At 36.7% G+C, this 5,579-nt stretch overlaps 1 pseudogene; it reads right to left on the bottom strand.

The window, feature by feature from the left end:
- Positions 1–776: 776 nt before the first annotated feature.
- Positions 777–2,725, bottom strand: LOC116809721 (large ribosomal subunit protein uL15-like; annotated as a pseudogene).
- Between the last annotated feature and the right edge of the window lie 2,854 nt (positions 2,726–5,579).

The following is a 5,579-nucleotide window of genomic DNA, read 5'->3' as shown; positions in this document are numbered from 1 at the left end:
TGAAATTTTAGAATTTCGGTTCTTTCCTATTTTATTATATTTTTTATACCCTTTGAGTTACTGGCAAGAACAAATTAGCCAAGAATATGGCCAAGAATACCTTCATACTACAGAGAAAGTGTAGTGATAAATGGGTTTGACCAGATGTTTTCCTCTTTGGTTTAAGCAAAAAACTGTGGAAATACTCTTCTCAATCCATACACATTTTGCATGGATAATGCCTTGGCAGCACCAAATGGGATGGAAAAGGTCTTTGTAAAAATAAAATGTTATTCAGTGAAGTTTGATTACTATTATTTCTGGCATGCCAATATCTTAGAATTATTATTTCATGTGGTGGAAAATTTGAAGATGTGTATAAAAATTATTAAATTCCAAATACATGCAGACTTGATATCTTTAGGAGCTGGTATTTTCTGTGCATTAAGGCCTAGCATATTGGTCTTATCAGAAAGCTGAATCCTAACATGAAGAAATAAGCCCCTGTCATTGTGGGTTAGTTACCTCAGAAGCTTACCAGACGACTAGGTTGCCAGCATAAAGGCTGCTTCTACCAGAGTCAGTCTGCCCAGTGGTAGTCAATAAGGAACTAGAATCTTGACAAGGAGAAATTCATTTTATTATGGTGAGATCCTTTGTGTACTCAGTATGGTAATTCCAGACAAGCTTGTTAAAAGATTCTTATCTTTCTATTTATTTCATCATGCAGTACCTTCACTAGAAAATATTAATAAAAGCAACATATTAGGGCCTCATAAGACCTGTTCCTATTTCCCTCATTCCAGAATCAATAACATGCATGACTGTGTGTTCCTAACTCATCCTGGAATGATAGCAACAACCACATGAACCAACTTTTTTCCACTTTAGAATTTATGAAGCACATTACACGTGCTATCTAATTCAATCCTCAGAATTGAAGGCAGGTGGTATGGTTTGGTTGTGTCCCCACCCAAATCTCATCTTGAATTGTAATCCTCATAATCCCCACATGTCAAAGGAGGGAGATGGTGGGAGGTGGTTAGGTAATGGGGGTGAGTTTCCCCCATGCTGTTCTCATGATAGTGAGTGAGTTCTCACTAGATCTGATGGTTTCATAAGGGGCTCTTTCCCTTTCACTTTCTACTTGAGCTCTCTTGTCTGCTGCCATGCAAGACGTTCCTGCTTCCCCTTCTACCATAATTGTAAGTTTCCTGAGGCCTCCCCAGCCTTGCAGAACTGTGAGTCAATTAAACCTCCTTTCTTTATAAATTACCCAGTCTTGGGTAGTATCTTTATAGCAGTGTAAAAACAGACTAATATAGTAGGTGTAACTATTTCAATTTTACAGATGAGAAAATTCCTTGAAGGTCAATTACTTGCTTCAAGTGAAAGACTAAGTAGTGACATCAGTGAACCAGAACATCAGTGAAGGCAGATCTCCTTCAATTTTAAATACATCATGTATTCTTTTTGTTACGTTACAACTATGAGAAAATCTGTGGCTTCTTTAAAAATTCCATCAGAGGATTCAAAGAAGAGATAGAGGCAGAGGTTAATGGTAGCTTAGGTCTGGAATAAGTGGTATTAGATGGGGGTAAACCTAAATAGCAAGGTCCTCAACTGGAAAAAATTTAAAGAACTATTGTACAGAAGGATCCCATGATAAGAACTCTCCAATGCCAAGAAATGTCAGTGGCTCCAGCTCTAGAAATCACCTTTACTCTCAATTGGGATGAACCCTAAGATGAAATTAAAAGTCTAATTAGGATCTTTGGCTGCTGAGACATAGTTCATTGGGCATAAATGGAGAAAGACATCAGATGATGAGAAAAGCAAAGAAAAAAATTCAGTAGTTTGCAGTCGTTATATTAGACAAGAAAGACAAAAGCTTTCCAATGTCATATCTTTATTTCTTGTAGTGAACTACATTTCTGTTTGCCAAATATTCTTGTTTCCCTCCCTGCAATGTTCATCACTGCAGAACCCTTCCTGTGGGAAGATTATACATTCCCTTTCTATTGCACTTGAAAGTGATTGTGAAACTTGGTTTGACCAATGAAGTAAGAACAGAAGTGAGTGTGTGTGTTCTGAGTGCGAGCTTTAAGAGCCAGCTCATGCTTTGCCATGTGTCTTTTCTCTTCTTCAAGAACAGCAACATCCTGAGCAGCAACAGCTCCAATCTATCTATTAAGGCTCGGCAGATGAGTCTTATCAGAAAGCTGAATCTTTTCTTTTTCAATTGTTAGCATTTAATGGACATCCCTCCATGTGGCTTCAAGCCACCAAGACACCAACCCCACACCTCCACCCCACCTCTGACACCCTTAATCGTCTCCTTGGCTCTTCTGCTGAAGAATTTGGCCTTCACGATGACAGCTGCTCTGGGAGCTTTCCCTTTTCCAGAACATTTTAGTTGCCAGATCATACCATGTCAACAATGGGAGCAACTCCAGTCTTGTTTTTAGCAACCTTCACCCATGTCTGCTCCCTAACCAAAGTCCACAATTTGTCAAGATTGACAGCAGGGCAGAAGCTCTGGTTTCTCTTTAAGTGGTAATGCCTCATGCCAACTTTCCCAAAGTAACCTGGGTGATATTTGTAAAAGTTGATCTTGTGTGATGCGTGCCACCAGCCTTACCACGGCCTCCTGGGTGCTTCCAGTGCGTTACTTTTTTACAGTGTGGCTGTGGCCATGGCTCACATAGCCCAAAAGTTTCTGGATCTTCTTCAGTCTGGATGGCATGTCAGCAGCCCAGACAAAAGCAAGAAAGCTGAATCTTAATGATACAGTGTGCCTGAGTCAATCCTGGGATCCCTCTCCATTACATTCTTTACAATTATATCCTAGGTGATCTCATTCAGTTCCATGACTTTAAATACTAACCACAAATGAATAACTTGTGAACCTCATAAAGGTTATCTTCAGCATCAGCCGCTACTCTGAACTCCAGGCTCATGTATTCAAACTCTCCTCTTACATGTCAAATAACGACCTCAAACCTGACATGAGAAAACCTACCATGTGAATTTCTGTCAAGTCTTCTATTATCATCATATTTTCTATATCAGTATAGAAATTTCCTTTCTCTCAATGTTTACACAAAAACCTTGAGATCATCCATGCCTCATCTCTTTTCTCACGAGCCATATCCCATAGGCAAACTGTGTGAACTCTACCTTCAGTCATACCCAGAGTCTGACTGTCCCCACCTTTATCACTAGAGTCTCAAGCATCTCCATCTCTCATCTGGATTATTGCAATAGGCTCCTACTGAAACTCTTTCACCTGGTTTTTAGGCACTGTATACTTCACACATGGGAGCCAATGGGATCATTTGAAAATAGAAGTTAAATCATCTCACTCATCTGAACTCACAAGATAAACTCCATATTCATTATCCTACCCTTCTGTTAACCTCTTGTTCTCCTTCATGTTTCTTTTTCTTCTAGGATCTTATCTCTCATCCTGTCCTTCGTCACTACCTTCCAAATTGGCCTCCTTTCTGATCCTCAAATAAGAGAGGCATGCTGCCACCCCAGGCATTGCATTTGCTTTTCTTCCTGGAAAAGGTTATTCCTGAGCTATCTGCACACTTTAATTCAAGTGTCTACTGAAATATCATCTTACCAAAAGTCCTTCCTTGAGCACATTATAGAAAATAGCATTTAGTCTTCCAGGGAGAATTCACTGGCTGAGTGTGGAAGCATGCTGCATGTGATTTGGGCTGGTCACTGCCAAGACAGGGTGAGTCTGAGCTGGCATGGAACCACCCCTCATAGCTTCAGCTGAAATCAGGAGTGGGCCACATGGATGTGAAACACACCCTAGAAGCATTGACTAGCGTTGACGCGGAGATATGATGACAAGTTTTTGCCCAGTTAAATGAAAATTTGTTTATAGATGAAAGCAATTAACCGATGAGGCTACTAAATGAGACTTGGAGAAAACTGATTACTGACTGAGGCAATTATTATAAACTAATTGACTAATGAGGACTAATTCTAGCAATTTTACTAATGTATAATGAGGTCATTTCCCTAACTTCCTCATAAATTTTATTATTTTGTAAGCCATTGCCACCCAAACTGTTTTTGTTGTTTTATTTTGTATTGTTTGATTTTAGATTTATGTGTTTAAATTTTAAAAAGATAAATGCTTTATATAAAAAGGCTATAGGAAGCTATAAAGAAATGAAAACTTTACTATATTTCTTATCCTGCTGACAGAAGTTAAAAAAAAGTTTTGTACTTTGGTGTGTAAACTTTCAGATTTTAAAAATTTTCTGTTTGAATGAATATTTACTTATATATAATATTTAAAATAAACTGTATCAACTGTTCACTAACTCGTTTTTTGCAAATGCAATATATATTAGGTCCTCTTCCATCACTACAATAGATTCCTCATTATTTTTAATAGCTATATTCAATTACACAAAAATTCTTTAACTGATTCCTCTAATAAACATTTCAATAATTTATAATTCTTTATTATTAAGAATGGTGCTCAAAAATCAAAACAATAAAAAGCAAAGTGTGGTGTTCCACATACATACTACACAGATTCTGGTTTCGAGATGTGACTCTCCACTAAATGGAGACAGGGCTCCTCAGAAAAATGGCTGATTCCACAGCTGAGACAATGAGAATGAGCCTGAACCATCTTCTTGTATCAGAAACTAGGAAAGTGTCCCAAAAATGATCAAGCTATGTCAAAGGGACATATAAGCTAACTTAAAGCAGTCTCATTTGCTAAATCTGATATAATTTGAGCACCAAAAAATTATATCTTAATAAATATTGTATTTGTTAATATTACGTTAATAAATCCTCATACAATATTTTTTCTTGAATTAAAATCCATTATTCCATACTAACACAAAGAAAAAAATAGGTAAAAAAATGAGAATCTTTCTTATAGAAAGTAAACAAATAAATGTAGAAGAAATGGTGGAATTAGAAAATCTGTATTTGGCAATCATCATACTAATAATTGATTTAGGTATACATCATTATAGGATACTAAAATGATTAGGTGAAAGTTTGAGGGATACCCAAATATTTGTATCTTTCAATATATACTCATAAATACTTATAAATTAAAAAGAGAAAAATGGCATGTTTACACTAGAAAAACCTATTGAGCAATTCTTCAACCAAGTGATCACAGGTAACAGCACCGGTAAAAGCACAAAACAGTAGGCTGTGCCCCTGGTATCATGGACCAAAGAAAACATAACATGACTTCTGGAGTATTCCTGTCAAAATGCCTGATATGAGCCTAATCATGAGAAAACATCAGATTAACCCAAAGGTAGAGAAAAGCTACAAAATAACTGCTCTGGACTTTTTAAAAAATGGCAATGTCATGACACACAAAGAAAGTCAGAGCTCTTCCAGATTAAATGAAACTAAAGAGACAAGACAATGAATACAGTCTATAGCCTTCTTTGCTATAAAGGACATTACTGAGACAATTAAAGAAATCTGAATACGTTCTCTAGAAAAATATCATATCAATATTAATTTCTTAATTTCGATAAATGTATTAAGAATATGTAACAATATCCTAGAGTTTTAGGAAATACACAATGAAA

This window comes from Hylobates moloch, unplaced genomic scaffold, assembly GCF_009828535.3.
Source record: "Hylobates moloch isolate HMO894 unplaced genomic scaffold, HMol_V3 SCAFFOLD_1, whole genome shotgun sequence".
Taxonomy (NCBI): Eukaryota; Metazoa; Chordata; class Mammalia; order Primates; family Hylobatidae; genus Hylobates; species Hylobates moloch.
Note: the sequence above shows the minus strand (reverse complement) of the source record. Positions and strands in the feature narration are given on the sequence as shown.